The 17,946-nt window shown below is 45.4% G+C and overlaps 1 protein-coding gene across 4 annotated transcripts in view; it reads right to left on the bottom strand.

The window, feature by feature from the left end:
• UBAP2 (ubiquitin associated protein 2) overlaps window positions 1-12,606 on the bottom strand; it is a 93,082-nt gene extending 80,476 nt beyond the window's left edge. For all 4 annotated transcript variants that reach the window (XM_037373117.1, XM_037373118.1, XM_037373119.1 and 1 more), the window contains exon 1: window positions 12,520-12,606. The gene's annotated coding sequence lies outside the window, so the exon portion shown is untranslated. The remainder of the gene's footprint in view (window positions 1-12,519) is intronic.
• Between the last annotated feature and the right edge of the window lie 5,340 nt (window positions 12,607-17,946).

The raw sequence follows: 17,946 nt of genomic DNA, 5'->3' as shown, positions 1-17,946 counted from the left end.
CCAAGCCAAGTCCTTTTTCAAACATTGTCAGGTGCTCAGAGACAACCGCCACGAAAGCAGCATGAAGAACTGAAAGCCGTAAGAGAGAACTTTTATTTCTCTGCCACCTCACGTGTGGGTTCCTTCTGTGGGCATAACTGTTGTTAGCATTTTGTTTAGCTTTAAACAAGGTGAGTTTGATTAGTTTCCTTTGAAACTAATCCTTACCTTGACCTGCTTCAGTCTGAAAACTTGCTTTTCCCCCCAAGCTTTCCCACTTGATTTTGAGCATTATTTTCCTCATGATCACAACTTTTCCACTTGGTCTCACATGTAAATTCACTTATTCTTGTTCCATTGTTCTTCAAGTTTATGTGAGGTCAGATCTATCCGACCTGCACCAAAACAATACCAAGCTATCCAAAGAAATGAAGGATTAACAATCTTCACAACTTCAAACATACAACACACTAGAAAGGAGCTGGTGAATAAAGAGCCTTCTACACAGAGTTCAAATCTAAAAACAGAAATAAAGTCATCCAGGCTGTTCTTGTGTGTTTGATATTAAAAAGAGAAAAATTCCCCCACTTCTTAGCTCGTTTCTTAACCTTTTTAAAGACACCAAAGCGACAAGCTACTCATGGATGATGTCAACTTGCCCAAAGTTTTACTGAACTTAACTCAGTATTTATCTTCTCTCCCACACAAGTAGGGGGGAACCACCCATGGGCTTCTATAGAGATCCACAATCACTGTTCCAGGCCACCTGCCCCCGCCCCTTACCTTTTTCTGCAAATCTGGACTGACTTAAAACACTGTTTGGGTGCCATGCATTTTCTGTCCCTTGTAGGAGGTTCTCAATCACCTCCACCATTTCTTTCCAAGCCAGACTAGTTCATAATAAAAATGAAAAAAAATGCACAGAAGCTTTTTTTTTGCAGTCTGCAATATCTGAATGAGCGTAGAAAGCTTTTCTTCAAAACTTCCCTCTTATTGCTAGACTATTAATAAATTCCTTTCCAATTTATGGGGGGTTGGTAGGTGGGGGGAGGGGGGTTGGTAGGTAGGGGCGGGTGTGTGTGTGGTGGGGGGAGGGGGGTATTCACTTATTTTCTGAAAGCTTACATTCCCTTTTAAACATATTTTTTGTATTCTGCTGAGTTAGTTTAGTACAGCATAGTAATAAATAACAGTCCCTGATTCCACAGAGGTATACAAGGTATACATACTGTGTAAACAATTTTAACATGCCCAAGTAGAAAACCTGTTTTCTAAAACATCTCAAGAAGATACTAGTCACCTGTCTTTTACCACCCGTCTAAAAGACCAAGCACACTGCTGCAAGATGAAGTTAATTCATTTTTGGTAGAAAAAGGTCTTGTACTCTTCATGTCTTAGTTTATGAAAACAGTTAGCTTATTTATCTAATTGTATTAATCTTATTTAATTGCGGCACCTCACCCCTCAGTACACATGTGAATTCTGAGACTGCAACTGGAATACCCATTTTGCTAACTGCAGTGTTCAACTCTAGCAACAGCATTACAGTATTACAGGTATCAGCTTCAGAGATCATACTACACCTTTAAAAACTTCACTGAACAAATGGTTTGGCAATGACAATCTTTAAAACCATTTCAGCAGAAAACGTGTTGTAAACATCAATTTTCTCCGAGCAAACCAAAAAGCTGTATGTACACAGAAGTCAAGTAAAGGGGGAACAAGGGATAACCAAGATAAGTTTGTAATGCAGTTTTTAAAACTTGTCATATTTTAAGTAACAGGGTTTTAATCACAATAATGATTTTCAGTCATTTACAGAATGTTATTTAAAAATCCTAACACAACAGAGGAAGGTTAAACACACTTGCTGTAAAAGCCAAGATGACACCGTACCAATGGCAGGCCAGTTTAAAATGCAAAACAATATGATTCCTTAAATGTGTTCTCAATTTAACACACAAAAACTGTTTTTCCAGTTCAATGAGTACACTGCCCAAAACATGGCTTTCTGAAAACTAGTAAGAATCTGATTCACTAGAATAAAGTGAAAATAAAAATCAAAAGAAAAAATGCAACTTGTCATTCTACATGCCTCCTCTCTGATACAAGCAAAAAGTCCAAGACACAGACGCGGTTAAGAGGGCAGCATTTACCCAAAAGAGAAAGTAAACTGCGGAAAAGGCTGCTGCCTGTCGCACCTTCAGAATACTGAAACTTGCAGTTCTGCAGAGGGTTAGGGTGTTTTTTCGAACATATATGAGCCTTATCTGACTAGGTACTGTCCTTTGGGCCCCTCCGCTTTCCCATGTCTAAAACGTGAAAAACAGTACTTACCAATCCTATTGCTGTGCTATAAAACTCTAAGGCAGAAGGTGTTAGCATGACCTTCGTTTTGGTATCCCAAAAGAACCCTGCCCTAAAGTCTGAGTTTTTGAGATTTGTTGTCATGGAAGTTACTGTGAGATCAACAACTACATCACAGGAATTTCTTTGCAGGATCAAATGCAGGAAACTAATAAATGGGATAAAACAGCTCTCAATACACTGCATTTGAACATCGCTGAGTATACATACAACTGCTGAGAAAAGAAACTTTAAGGAGCAGAATTTTTGCTTCCACTTATTCATGGAAGTCCATTTGAAGAGTTATGAATACAACCCAAGAAAAACATTTTGTGGTCTTTTCAGAATTTTTTGCCAGAGAAAGAAGAATGGGAAGGAAAAAGCATGTTGAAATAGATTATCTCATTCCCAAAGCCAGAGACATAACTTCCCTTTAAACCCATTCTAGGTTCTCAAATGTTATATACACAAAAAATAAAGTTCTGAAAATTCCCAGAACACAAAGCACCAAGAATGAGGTCATCCATATCAGAGATGATCAGTTAAGACTTTAATGTATATTCTAATATGTAAGCAGATTTGAAAACATAAACCTTTGTTCAACTGAATTATCACAATTCCTATCAAATAAAAAAAAAAAAAAGGAATAAAACAAAGAGCCCAAGGAATGCAATGGCATTAAGTGAGAAGAAAACTTAGAATTAAACCTGGTGAGTCAAAATAAAAAAAAAGTCAATCTTACATCCTTTTGTGGATACACATTAGGGTGTAATATTACTTCAGAGGAAACTAAAAATAAATAAATGTTTATCTGGAGCTCACTTGTCAGTGGAGATTTTACCATGACTGAAATGCAAGTTGTTGTAAAAGAGAAGTACACTGATGTCAATCTAAAATTCTCATGCTGTAAAGAAGTGTTTCTTCAGCTGAACTCTTGCAGAGCTTTAGTTAGATATACAATTGCTGTAAAGGACTTGAAAGCCTAAGTTCCAGAAACATACAATAATCTTTTAGTTAACCTGCAGACTCTTGGAGCTGTGATGTTTTGCATTTAAATACAATTGGAAAATACTCCCAGCATCTTCTTTAAGATGAGCCTTTGGGAAGCTGTTTGGGGTTTTTTTGAACTGGTCTGAAGCTTAACAAAAATCTTACTTTTATACAGTCTTTGGAAGAGTAAATGGAGGGCATCTTTCACTTTTAATTATAAACTTGGGTAATTTTAAAAATACATAAAACTTCTGAAAAAGAGAAGTGGAGGCTAAAGACTAGCTCAGTATTTCAACAAGCTTTGGTACATCTCAGAAGCTGAACTGCTTGGAAGGTCAATTCACAAGTCCTGAAAGAGCTACATGTACAACTTCTTCCAAGCTGGGTCTTTAAGATTTCACGAAATCAGAACTCCACATCTCTCTAGCCATAAATATTATACTAGCATAAAATAAAACAGAGTCACAATACCCCAATATACATTTGAATAAACCAACCTAATGTAAAACTCTGTTTTCAGTTTCTTACATGTTGTCTTCAGCTAAATCCTTTTAGGCTTTAACTACAACAAAATTAGTTTAGATACACATTTTAGACAAGTTTAGCACAGTGTTTTTAAGCTATGCTTATGTGAGGTCACTTCACCTGACAGAGGAATTGAGAAGTGTGAAGCTGAGACTCTTCAGGGTATGTAAGAGGTGGGAAGAGCCTCGTTTTTATTCAACAGAAGGACTACTTGAATCTCTAAACAGAACTAACCTTCCCCACCATTAGAGCGCCAGAAGAGAAAGCCTATCCCCTTCAACATTTCTCCCCGAAAAGAGAACAAAGATTATCTTACAAAAACTTTCACAGTATTTCTGTTCATATCTAAACAAACACAGCCATGTCTGTTCATATCTAAACTTCTGGGAAAAGGGCAACCAGTGGATGCTGCACTACACATACCCACGAAGGCAGTTACAGGAAAAGTAAGATGTAAAACAATCTTGCAACTTTCCAGCTTGCCCTGCTGAAGCCCCGGTGGCTACATACTAAGAGACCAACACCATTTCAAAAGACTGAAACACAGTCACAGTGTCCAATAATTCACCACCCCAGACTTCACAGCCAAAAGAGATGCAGAGAACACAGACCCCTTCCACCCCTCCAGGTATTTCACCAGTGCTCATCATTCCCGGCGGTGTTACTTCATTACACTCTTTCAGTACGGTTCATCAAAGCAGGAATTTTGTTTGTAAGGACACACCTAAGGTTCCCCAGCTCTAATGATTTGATTTCTGCTGCTATGAGCCATTCTGGATAATCTCAACAAACAAAGCAAAATAGCAACCCATCATATCAGTGATCAAGAATGCCAAACTCTTCCCCCCTCACCCCAAACCTGTCCTGTAACTACTCTCAAGCCGCATTCTCCTCCTGCTCCTCCACAAGCAACTCATTCCGTCCCTCTCCGTCCACATACTGCATTAGGACCTGTCTGCTGAGTCAAGGAGAAAACATACCATCAAAAGAACATGCTAGCAACTGATCCTAGCTTTTTTTTTTTTTTGATACCCTGGGGCAATTGGAAGGGGAGGAAGAGTTGCATGCCAGCTTTTCAGTCAAGGTCTGTCAATAAAGGGGACCTACAGCCATAAAACCAGTTCCTGGCCACCCACCACTCTTTAACAAAGTCCCAGGGAGGAAAATGATGCCGACCCTCATTGCTGACCTCTTTCATTTGTTCCCTCCTACATTCAGCTCCAATCCCAAACAGGTACTTGGTTTTTGCTAGGTGGAAAAGGTTTTACTTACCACAGTCTGACTCAAATGTTCAAAACCTGCTTGTTCTGACCTGCAAGTAAGAGGCCTCACAATATGTTTTTGTGCCCAATTTTTGCTTAGATATTCAAATAAACTGAAAAGGGATAGTTATGTGGTTTCTTGCCCCATGTTATGTCATCTTTTACAAACAGGTGGATCATTTCATAACTAGTGAAACACTCAGGATGTCTTCTGTTGATCAGTTATTTTAATGGATTTGTTTATTGAGAAGAAATATAGAAGATAGAAATTTTCATTTCTCTCTCACCCAAGACTGTATTCAAAAATGTTGTGATGGAGGGAAGACACAGTCACTCAATATGAGTGATCAGCAGACTTCGTTTATTGTGCCTTACAGTCACCTTTTATGCCTTGTTATAATTAGTTCATACATATTACAAAAGTTAAGCTCATTATTGGTTAGTTGCCCAAATACCAAGCCCGCCCCTAGTTTCTCTTCTGTAGTTATCTGTTCCCACCTGCAACATTCTTTTCCCACCGCAATCTTCCTGTTATTGTGTAACTTTTGCTTTACTTCGGATAAGCTGAGAGCGATGTGCATTTTTGTCCAGCCACCTGGACTGTCTATGAGACCTTTTTCAGCTAGCCAGTTATCCACACAAAAGCACTTTCTAGCAATCAACAGAATCAGCAAGGAAGGTAAGTCATATAAATATTTAAGATGGGTTTCCTAGCAGAAACTAAATCTCACTGATGTTTCATTTCAGAAGACTGCACTAAAAAGAGCAGTCTCAGCAGTTCTCAGACTCAGTATCCCTAGCTATGAAGTAATTTTAACTATCTAACTTTATTTTAACCTTTGCCTACAGTTGTAAGAGTCCTGGGAATTTGAGGGAAGAGGGCTGGATTTGCAAGTATAGGAAAAATAGGCTGATCCTGTTCACTTCTAATTTACCAGGACTCATGTAATTCTGCAAAATTTTGGATTTACTCTCATCTAAAAGTACTTTTAAAAATTATCTTGATGGACATAGCTTCATAAAATGAATGCTCAATATGCAGAAGTACATTAAGAACTCAGCATAACTATTCCTAAATGCTGTATGTACATTAAACCATCATTTACAATCCACACAACTCCTAGACAGAACATACACAAGACTTGAGCAATTTTATCACTATCAGACAATCAAATGTTTGACCTGTTTCTTCCCTCACAGTACAGCTGAATTATAGTCTTCAGTTCAACTAGAGCTGAGACAGCCAATTACTCCTTATTTGAAAGCACAGAAATTATCTGGATTTGAAATATGCACCTTACTGCACTTCCACAGCACCTTCTCTAAACACGTATCCCAAAACTCCCCACCTGAGTCATGAATTACTGTTACCACCACCTGTACTAAACTCAACCCTCAATTCACCTCCTCACAGACATGTGAACACATGGCCTTGAGTTTGCCTGAAGGACTACAAATTTGACTATGTCAAGTAGATCAGAAGAAAGCTTGTTTGGTTTTTCTTGCTTTTTTTTTGCCTTTTTTTTTTTTATTGGGGTGGGAGCGGGGCACGAATGCAGGGCATCTCTCATCAATGCATATAAATACCTGATGGTAAGGCACACCGCAAACCCAGGCTCCTTTCAGCAGTGCCCAGTGACAGGATCAGTGCCAATGGGTAGAGACTGACACACAGGAGGCTCTGCCTGAACATCAAGAAATCCTTTTTTTATTGTGAGGGTGACCCAGCACTAGCACAGGTTGCCCAGTGAGGTTGTGGACTCTCCATCATTGGAGATACTCAAAAGATGTCCAGGCACAGTCCTGGACAACCTACTATAGGTGGCCCTGCTCGAGCAGGGGGAGACAAGATGATGTTCAGAGGTCCCTGCCAAACTCAGCCAGTCATTGATTAAGTGACAAGAGAAGGAAGCCCTGTAACAGAAAAGCTGTTATCAGAATGCCCCACAAGCTTCATTAGGGACAACTCTTAAACTCCAGTATTTCTGCTCACAGTCACGTAAAGAAAATAAAATGAATGTCTATTTTCAATTAAATCAGGTAGGGTAACAGTCACTGGGACTTTAAATCAGTAATAAAGCAATATACACTACTACATCAACAGATAAAATGGTAGACAATGAAAACTGGAATACAGATATAAAACTGCAAGGAGCTTTATACTTGCAGTCATAACCGAGAACTATTCAAGAAAGATTATAAGCAGCTTTTCCTCAGATGCAAAGAAAAGTTCCTGGGTATGGCTGCTACCGGGACATCAAGAAGCAACAAAGAAACCCAACAGGTTGAGGACACAGATCAGAAACCTCCAGGTTACCACAAACACTGAAAAAAAGTAAACCCTAAACACTTTTTCATACTTACTAACTTGCCTTCACTGAGCTTATAATACTACCTCAATCCTTCTCTACATTGAATTTGAGACAGGTACCCCTTGGCACTTACCCCATGTTCAAAACACTCAGAAATTCATTAAGTAGCTAATAAACAAGACCAGGAAGTACAGTACCACTCCCTCTCATCATATTTGTTCACCTGTAGTTACCATCAGTAACTTAGTTCCCTCATGTCAAAATGGATCACAAGTCAGTGATCTGAAGGATGTGTGACTGAGAGCTGAAATAAAAGCCCCACAACAGAAGACATCTGTCCCTTGGGGTACAAGCCATCAAAAGCATGGACCAGAATTTCTCAAATACAATTACAATGTACAGCCCGACAACAGAGCAGGGTTTGGTACCAGGATTCCTTTCAGATTCATGTTGCTGTAACTGCATCTCAGAGAACATGTAAGTTTGAAAATCATGGAAGAGTGTAAATGCAGAAAGAAAAAAAACAAACAAACAAACCACAAATCTGCAACAGCCTTCAAACACGGGGAAGTACAGACAATGTGATAATACAAGGTAACAGCCAAGTGTTTACCATAAAATAGCCATTATTCCGTCAACATTTAAAACCCCCCCAAAAAAAAGTCAACAAAAAAAGCTTTCAGAAGCCATATGCTTCATTCCATATTATTATATCCATCATCTCTAAAACAAAACAAATACAGTAGGAAAAAAAAATCATTTTCTTTGTTCAAAAGCAATCTCAGTATGGTCTCTAAAGCATCATCCTACTTCCAGGAACAGTATTTTAGTCACAAGAAATACAACTGAAATGTTCTAGAGGAAACCTATGCCACACACAATAAAACTGCACAAAGACTTCCTCTCTCTACAGCTAACCATTAAAAATATTTAGGAATACGATCATAGCTACTCAGTTCAAACTTTACACTTTCAACCACAGAGCTGCCTAACAGGCCAAGACTGACTGTCCACCCACCCCACTTCCCATTAAACCAGGTTAAAAAAAATGCAACTGATGATTCAGATCTGGAGGTTAAGAAGTATATGTGTTTTCTCCATTTAACTTTGGATTCAAATAAGACATAATTGTGTAACACGAAGCTGCATCTTCTGCAGATCTGGAATAAACTGTGTTTCCTATATGATAAAGCAAAAAAACCCCAAAACCATGAAGTTCACCGTAGGAGTACTACTTTGGGCAAACCTTTTCAGCCTCCAGAAAGATCAAAGCTCTCTCAATATGGGAAACATTTCATTGTTTTCAATGCAAAATGCTACACTCAGCCAGGTTAAGGATTCCTCCCTAACCTCATCCGTTGGAAGACCGATTTAAGAAGCTGGGGAGGGAGAGGAAAAAAGCTTGACAAGTTCGCCTTCAAAGGAAGCCACAGTATCTTGCATCTTTCACAAAGACAGCTGGACCAAAAAAAAAAAAAAAGTTAATTTCAAGAGAACTGAGAGTAGAAACAACTTCATACACAACAACTGCAAGAAGTTGTTCGCATAACCTACCTTACAAGCTTTACAATCTAAAGAGAACATAAATAAAACAATATACTCAGCAAAATAGTTATGATTTAGTAAATGCAAGCTGAGCAAGTCATGAGACCTTATGCATCACCATTCCATCTCCAATCTGACTTGCGTCACTCTTTACTCTTCACAGTATTGAGATGTAGCAGGGGGGAAAGGGCCAAAGGAATCACACCTGTTGAAACAGACTGCAGGAGTCCCAGGTGGATGGGGTGTTCTGACAAACTGCCAGTTTAGATTGCCAAAATTGAAGAGCATGGTCTTCCACATTAGCGCAAAACAGAGAAACCCTTTGCACGATTTTTGTAAAATATGAACCTTAAGTAATCACAAAGGAGCTTCACAACTTTTCATCCAAGCTCCCACTTTAACGAGCATAAGCTGTTTAAGGAAGTTACATGAAAAACAGTACAAGTCCAAACTAGGTCTTTTCTGGAAGCAAAGAGGACACAATGGGCTACAAGCAAGCAAACTATATCACAAAAAAAGCCTAAAATTCAACAAAACGCTGCATCAGAGTAACAACACTGAAGTGTTTATCACTTGTATTTCCTCTAGCACCTTCCATTCGGTATTTCTGAAGTATACAAATAGAACACTGAGTTTCTTCAGTCTGTTGCCTTATAAAGAGAAGTCACTTGGCTTCTCTTTTACCAAGACAAAACAAGGCTGTCACAAACACAAGCACAGAACACAGGTCTTCAGAGTTCTGCTCATGTGCTTTAATCAAATAAGAGAAAAAGATAAATTAAATAAATTAATAAGAGGTATAAAGTTGTATTCCTATACTTTCATGAAGAACCTATTCCAAGTACAAATGTTAAACATTACTGAAGTTGCAAGTAATCATTACTATTTAGTAATACTATCAGTACTAATTATTAACAGAGTATTAACAGACTATGATACATCTATTTCTCAAGCACTATTAATCAGCATACTACTCTGCTATGAACAGTGTCACTATGGGGACACCAGCAACACACATAAAACATACCAAAAAATGGCATTCCAGGAGGAAAGCACCACATTAAAAAAAGAGTCCATGGAAGGAATATAAAGCAACAAAAGTCTGCTGCTTCCAAGTTTAAAAGGGTAGCTTACAAATTGGAAGAACTAAAGAAGTTTTAAAAATAATAGCTTCTGGTAACAGGCAAGATTATTTTGTTGGGTTTTCCCTTGGATTTCAGTGGCAAGCCTGTAACTCCAAAGTCCCCTCAAATGGTCAAATCCTTTTGCAAGTCATGGCACCAGAAGCCTTCTTGAGGACCAGCCAAAACAACACAAGTGAAATACCCTCAACTTCTGAATTTCCCTGCCTTTGTTTTTATTACTTATAAACACTTTTTAAAATCAAAACCCGCTGAAACTAGAACAAAGCAGAACAGAGCTTGCCCACTTCCCACTCCTCGCTACCTCCTTCCAGTTACCAAGATTGTTGAGGTTACAAATACACAAACTGGCTCATTTTCCAGAATATGCATCAAAATTTGTCTACACCATTTTTCTCCATGTAACCCTTCAGGAGTCCCAAACATCATTAATGCTGCAAAGTGATTTAACCTTGCTTATTTTCAAGTAACCTAGTGTAAGGTTAAAAATAAATTCTTTGAACAAGTTAGGTCAAACCACCACAGAGAGATCAGACCCGGGTCAGTCAGGTAGGAATTCAAACCTAGATTCCACCACAGAATGAGATATAACCAAGGGAACTGCTAAAAGTGTCTGGTAAATATGAAAAAAGCAGATCCTCAGAAGGCTGAGGGCTACCTACGTTTGAACAGCAAGCACTGCTCCTCCAGGCCTGAGCATCCTCCCCCGCTGTTCCCTTAACTCACAACCAGCTCCAATTTCCCTCCTTGCAAAAAACAGCTGCTCATGCCAGGACAGCCCCTCCATTCCACCAGCCACCATCATCCCAGAGGCTACAGAGTCGAGCTGCTGCAGTATTAGAAGCATTCAGCAATTACTCGAGATGACTAGAGACCAACTGCTGCTTGGTAGCTAGAGACCCAGTGGGCTGGCCCTCATGAGCTTCCCCTTACATAGCTCCATACCAAACCCCAAGTTTCTGTTCCACAAGACCACATGTTCCTTTGCCACAACCAAGAGAGCTCTGCATGTCCACACTCCTGATGTTAACACACCTACAGGAGAGAGAAGCTTCAAACCAGGTTCACCATGAGCATCTCCCAGGTGGCATTCAACAGCACTGCAGACATTTCAGCACATATTTTTAGATCTATTTCACATCACAGAGTTCAGATCCTTGCCATCAGGCTCAAAGGTGTACAAGGTCTTTTACACACCCATTTTTCTGCAGAAGGGTTTCTACCAGTTCACTTTCCTGCCATAATTCTCTTCAGCAACAACAGCAAACACAGAAGAGCTTTCTTTTCTGTTTTTAAATGCAACATAAGCCAGGCCAATAGCAAAGCCCTGCCCTGACTTAAAATTCTCTGCAACCACATATAATCAGCAGTGAGGAAGGACTAGGTAGAGAAGGTTAAAAAAAACCAGTTCATTCATTGCCATGTCCTCAAGTAACCTGCTGTTGCTGCTGAGAAGTTACTGTCAGTGAATTCTGTAGCTGTGACCGTGACACAGCTGCCCTACCCCCCCACCAGTGAAGGAGCACCCAGGAAGATGGAGAAAGATGGAAGTAAAGCCCCACACAAAGCACAAACCAGTAGTTATTCACCACTCGTTCCCCGCCGTGCTGCCAGCCCTCCTTTGGCCTGACGCGGTATCAGAGGGGGCCCCAAGGCACACACCCCGCCAGCCCCGCCTCCCCTCTGAGGGGCGCCGCCGCACCCCCCTTTCTCCACACCCCCAGAGCCGCGAGAAGCCCGAGCCGGCCCGAACAGACACCTCCGGGCACCAGAAACAAGGGGGTGGGGAGCGGGACCCTCTCCGCAGGCCGGCCGAGGGTGGAAAGCTGGCCCGGCCCGGCCGGCACCCACCGCGGGCCGGGTCGAGTCGAGTCGGGTCGGGTCGGGCCGGCCCACCCCCCCACGCGAGCCCGGGCAGGAGCTGGGCGGGAACGGCCCGCAGCCGCGGCCTACTCGGCGGCCTGTGCCCGCGCCCGGGGGGGGCGGCAATCTAGGGCAGGGCGCCGCTCCCCCGGCGGCCGGCGGCGAAAGTAGGGCAGAGCCGCCCCCCTCGCCCGCCGCCGCCCCTGAGCCGCCCGCGGCCGGGAAGGGGCGCCGGGCCCGGCGGGAAGGGGCGGGCCCGGCAGGCACCCGCCGCCGGACTCAACCGCCCACCGGCGCCGGGAGCCGGCCCCGCGGCAAAACCGGGGTGCCCTGCGGGGGGGGCGGGCCCGGACGGAGCCTCGGGCCGCTGCCGGAGCCCAGGCCGCCCCCGGGCCCTTGGGCGGGGGAGGGGCGCCCGGCCTCCCACGGGCGCGCGGGCCCACCGCCCCCACCGCCGCCGCGCGCGCAGGGCGGACGGTGGGGGAGGGGGACGCGACCCCCCACCCACCCCACCGCACCCCGCGGGCGCGCGGCCCCAGCCCCCCCGCGCGGTACCTGCCCAATGTGCTCACAAAGCAGCAGCAGCAGCGGCGCCCACCACCGTCACGTGACCGCCCCGCGCCTGCTTCGCCCCCTCCCCCTCCCCACTCCTCCCTCCCTCCACGCGCGCGCGAGGCCGCTCCCCCGCCACGTGACGCGACGTGACGTTACGTGACGTACCGTGACGCGGCGCGCTCCCCTACCCCCGGCAGCCGGCGCCCCTCCCCGCCCTCCCGCGCGCCGCGCCCCCCGCCCCTCACACACCGGCACGGCCTGAGTGGGGGCGGGGTCACGCGGCCCCTCCTCCCTACGTCACGGGCGCTCCGCCCCCCCAGAGCGCACGCGGCGGAAGGAGGCGGCCGGCCCCGCCCGCGGCGCGAGCGTCGCCGCCGGGAGAAGCCGCGGGGCCTCCCCGCTCCCGGCGGGCCGCAGCACCGGGTCGGCGCCGCGGCGGGGCCCGGGGACAGGCCGCAGCCGGCGGAGCGGTCCGCGGCCGTGAAGGGCTTGCGCAGGGCCGGGCGGCCCCACGTCGGCGCTCAGTCGGGCGGCAGAGCCCCGCCGGGTTGGGGAACAGGGTTTTATTTATATATATAAAGTTATATTTATTTATATATATAAAGCGTCTATCACCATATTGATAAACATTCTTTGGAACCATTCTTGATGGCAGAGGTAAGAACAGGAGTCAGTCTGTTAGTACCTCAGCACTTCTGTTTCCAAGCAATTTTTTTTTAAAAAAAAAAAAAAAGCCACAAGACTGCTGCTCTCTCTGGCCGAAGGGGCACGGCAAGGTTTTTTAGGTTGGTTGCGGCTTTTTTATTTTGTTTAGCTTTGACTTTTTTGTTTTAAGATGGCGCTTATTTTCTGCCCCACAGGGTTTATTCGGGGCTGCTGGTGAGGCCTTTCTGTCACAGGCGGAAGCCTGTACCAGGTGCCGGGTGATGTGTGTTACACATCATGCCGGTCCCAGGCATGTTCAAGCTGCACCGACACAGGGTCTGGGCTCTCCGGAGCTCCCTGGTTCCTTCATAAAATCGTTTAGGCTGTAGAAGACTGTTGAGATCATCAGGTCCAACTGTTAACCCAGGACTGCCAAGCACCCCATCTACATGTTTTTTTTAGACACTACCAGGGATGGTGACTCAACCATCTCCCCGGCAGCCTGTCCCAGTGCTCCACCACCCTGTCAGTGACATTTTTCCCCGACACCCAACCTAAACCTCCCCGGCACAGACCGAGGCCGTCTCCTCTTGCCCTGTCACTTGTCACCTGGGAGAAGAGACCGACCCCCCTGCCCACACCCTCCTGTCAGGCAGCTGCAGGGAGCCACAAGGTGCCCCCGAGCCTCCTCCTCTCCAGGCTGACCCCCCCCAGTTCCCCCAGCCGCTCCCCACCAGCCTTGTGCCCCAGCCCCGGCACCAGCCCCCTGCCCGTCTCTGGACACGCTGCAGCCCCTCTGCGTCCCCCTGGCAGTGAGGGGCCCAACCTGAACACAGGAGTCGAGGGGCGGCCTCGCCAGTGCCCAGTGCAGGGGGACAGCACTGCCCTGGCCCTGCTGGCCACGCCGTTCCCGGCACCAGCCAGGATGCTGCTGGCCTCCTTGGCCACCTGGGCACACGGGGGGCTCATGCCCAGCCGGCTGCCGACCAGCCCCCCCAGGCCCTTTCCCCCCAGGCAGTTCCCAGCCCCCTGCCCCCAGCCCGCAGCGCTGCGGGGGCTGGTGTGACCCACGGGCAGGACCCGGCACTGAGCCTGGTTGACCCTCACACAACTGGCCTGGGCCCATCGCTCCAGCCTGCCCAGACCCCCCTGCAGAGCCTCCTGCCCTCCCGCAGATCAACGCTCCCCCCAGCTGGGGGTCACCTGTGAACTTGGTGAGGGTGTGCTAGATCCCCTCGTCCAGATCACTGATAAAGATACGGAACAGGACTGGCCCCAGCACCGAGCCCTGGGGAACACCACCTGTGACTGGCCACCAGCTGGATGTAGCTCCATTCCCCACCACTCTCTGGGCTGACCCAGCCAGCTGGTTACCCAGCAAAGATGCACCCCTCCAAGCCATGAGCGGCCAGTGTCTCCGGGAGAATGCTGTGGGAGACTGTGTCAAAGGCTTTACTAAGGTCCAGGTAGACAACAGCCACAGCCTTTCCTGCATCCACTCAGTGCGTCACCTTGTTGTAGAAGTTCAGGTTCATCTAGCAGGACCTGTCTTTCATAAACCCCTGCTGGCTGGGCCTGATCCACAAATTTTCCTGAATTTGCCATGTGATGGCACTCAGGATGATCTGCTCCATAACCTTCCCCAGCACCGAGGTCAGGCTGACAGGCTTGTGGTTCCCCAGATCCTCCTTCCTGCCCTTCTTGTAGATGGGTGTCACATTGGCTAACCTCCAGTCTTGTGGGACTTCTCCAGTTAGCCAGGACTGTTCATAAATGATGGAGAATGGCTTAACAAGCTCCACCTCCCTCAGTACCCTCAGGTGGATCCCATCCGGCCCCATAGACTGGTGCATGTTTAAGTGGAGCAGCAGATGACTAACCATTTCCTCCTGGACTGTGAGGACTTCATTCTGCTCCTTGTCTCTGCCTTCCAGCTCAGGAGACTGAGTACCTACAGGGAAGCTGGTCTTGTTATTAAAGACTGAGGCAAAGCAAGCATTAAGTATCTCAGTCTTTTCCTCATCCTTTGTGGCAATGTTCCCTGCAGCATCCAATAAAGGACGAGGATTATCCTTGGCCTTCCTTTTGTTTTGCCCTTCTCTAATTGTTGTTCTCCTGGGGGCTTCATCACAGGCCCATCTGATATCCCAAACAATCTGGCTGACTAGACAATCAAAAGGCTGCTTTGCTCTTACACAGTTGCTGAGACCAATGTCTGAGTGGTCAGGAAATTAGAACCGATTCTGCACTTTACCAGTTTCTTTAAAATGTTAAACTGTTCTGCAAAGCTGGACACAGGGAGGCACCCCATTGACACAGAGGAATCCTGGGACAAAGGATAGCTGCACCACGGGAGGAAGAGGTCAAGGAGAGCGTGCTAGGGACTAGCAGAGAATGGCAAGGGGGTGACACAGCAGAAGCATGTCTGAGTACTTGATGCAGCTTCTGGCAACCGAAACTGAATGATGGCAAGACATATGGCAAGAAAGGAAGGTTGCTTGACTCCCCAAGAAGAGGAATTTCAGGTTGTGAGCCAGGAAAAAGAATAACTTTTCCCCTTTAGACTCTTCCCTGCTGTGCATATTTCTATTGTGTACAGCACATCTGGTTGCCCAAAATGTAGCGGTTGTACCCTTCTGGCATCCCTTCTTTGTAAGGCCTGGCATTTTAAGGCAGGGCTTGCTTATCCTGTGTGGAAATTGGTTCCTGCTTGGTGCTCTGCTGAGCAGGCAGGGTTAGTGAAGGTGATGGGGACATCAGACAGCAGACCGTTTGTTCAGCCTCCAGTGATCTATCCCATGTTTTTTGTCCTTTTCTGTGGTCTTACTTCCTTTACTGCTGTCCACTCATCCTCTGTCCCTTGACCCCATATTCTCCAAGTAATTAGAGAGGGCATCAAATTTATTTTTCCCTAAGCAACATCTGAAAATTAATCAGTGTTGTTCATGCTTCTGCCTTCTCTACTTAGACAGACAAGACAGATTTAAGCAGACTGCGTCCTGGACTGACCTTGATATTTATTACATAGATGAGCAGGAGCTACGACAGTTCCTACTGCTCGGAAGCAGCAAGAGCTCCCTATTCCGATCTTTTCTCAATAAGATAGAGGGTCCTTTAGAGCTAAATTGAAATTCAGATCAAACAGTGCACAGGTAGCGTTGATTTTTTGAGGCAGCTGTTGATATTTTGTTTTATCACTATTGCGGGGAGGGAATTAATTATAGCTCTAAACAAAGTTTCACAGGCTTTGTGACAAACATGTCTGTGGCTCCATAATCTGTGCGGATTTAATCATTATTATTAGCATTCTTTCTTCATGACTTGGCAATCCTTTGCTAATCAAGAGGGATATCTGATGTGAAGCACAAAACAGCAAAGGCTGAGAGCTCTTGGGATGCTGTAGTCAGATGGTGTGGTGCCAGCTGGAGCGCATCTCCAAATTTCACACAGAATCCAGCCCAGGAGCATTTGGAATAGGAGAAAATTACACAAGGATACCAGGACAAAAGCATTGTAGACTCCTCTCTGCTGTACATAGAGTAAATATAAAATGAGAAAATGGAATATTTCACTGCCAAAGCTGTCAGAGAAAGCTAAAGGAATAAACCGACGGATGCTAAGGGACACAGATCCTCTCTCCAAATATTCAGTATGTCAGGCTTGGAGTGGAAACTGTGCACGAAACACAGCAAATGTTTGACCAGGCCTGGCAGGCAAATTATACCTGCTGCCTGTGTCGGGACTTTATCTGCTGTTACAGGGATTTGTGACCTTTTCAGTTTTCCAGCTACTAAAGAATAATGCAGTACAGGTGCAAATCCCACTGGACTGTGTGATTAAGGTTACTTCAGGATTGCTTTTCTCAGTCACCTACTGCGGATCTCCCGAACAGCCTGCAGTCTATGTACCACAGGCTGGAACCCACCATTCTGGTGCTTCGGCATTCTACTTGCCAGTCACATTTGGGAGCGGGGGGGAAACCATTTGTGTTAAAAATATCACCGTGTTCCTAGTTCAGAAGTCTGCTCTACTTCCGTGATATAAACAAGAAATTAAAACCATCTATTCTTCACAGGCTCAGGCTGCAGCGTATCTTTGCTCCTGTTGGTAACCTCTCTTCTACTTCCCACCCTACCAACACTTGCCCCTCAGACTCATCGGACAGTTAGTCCGACTAAGCTGAAGTTCAAAGCAGTTTTTCACAATTCAGTCTGAAGTTTTTATTTTTTGTGTGCCTGGTTTTTTCCCTCAGTTACATCACCTGGTGTAATAAAAATACTGCTCTTCTCTGCAAACTGTTCTTACGGCCTTAACCCATGACAGCAGCAAGCGCTACCTTTCTCCAAAACACACTCCAGTAGCCTCAGAGAGGCAATGCATCCAGTCATACCCAGACGCTGTAAGAATCAAGCTTGACTTTTAGGTTTGAGTTGAGTTTGCAGGGAATGAAGAATTCTGTCTAGTTATAGTGGAACGCTGGAAAAATCTCAGGTGCAAAGTGGGGTGGTCTCAAGAGGTGTTACCCTTGGGCATGCCAGCAATAGCTGCTGCATTTAGACTTGGCGTGAAACTTGTACAGATGCTGTCTAGAAATGGGATCCACTGTGTTAGATTGCGTTAACATACTGGCAGAAGCAAGGACTCAGTAACATTTGTACTTGAAAGTGTTTCTATTTCAGTTGTGGAAGCAAGCCCCTCTGGTATAGATGCCATTCACAGCACTGAAAGCAGGAAGGGTAATGATACCATTGTATCTAGCTTTCATACAGCCCAGGACATTAA

Source organism: Falco rusticolus, chromosome Z, assembly GCF_015220075.1.
Source record: "Falco rusticolus isolate bFalRus1 chromosome Z, bFalRus1.pri, whole genome shotgun sequence".
Classification (NCBI taxonomy): domain Eukaryota; kingdom Metazoa; phylum Chordata; class Aves; order Falconiformes; family Falconidae; genus Falco; species Falco rusticolus.
This window is presented reverse-complemented; position numbering and strand designations above follow the sequence as displayed.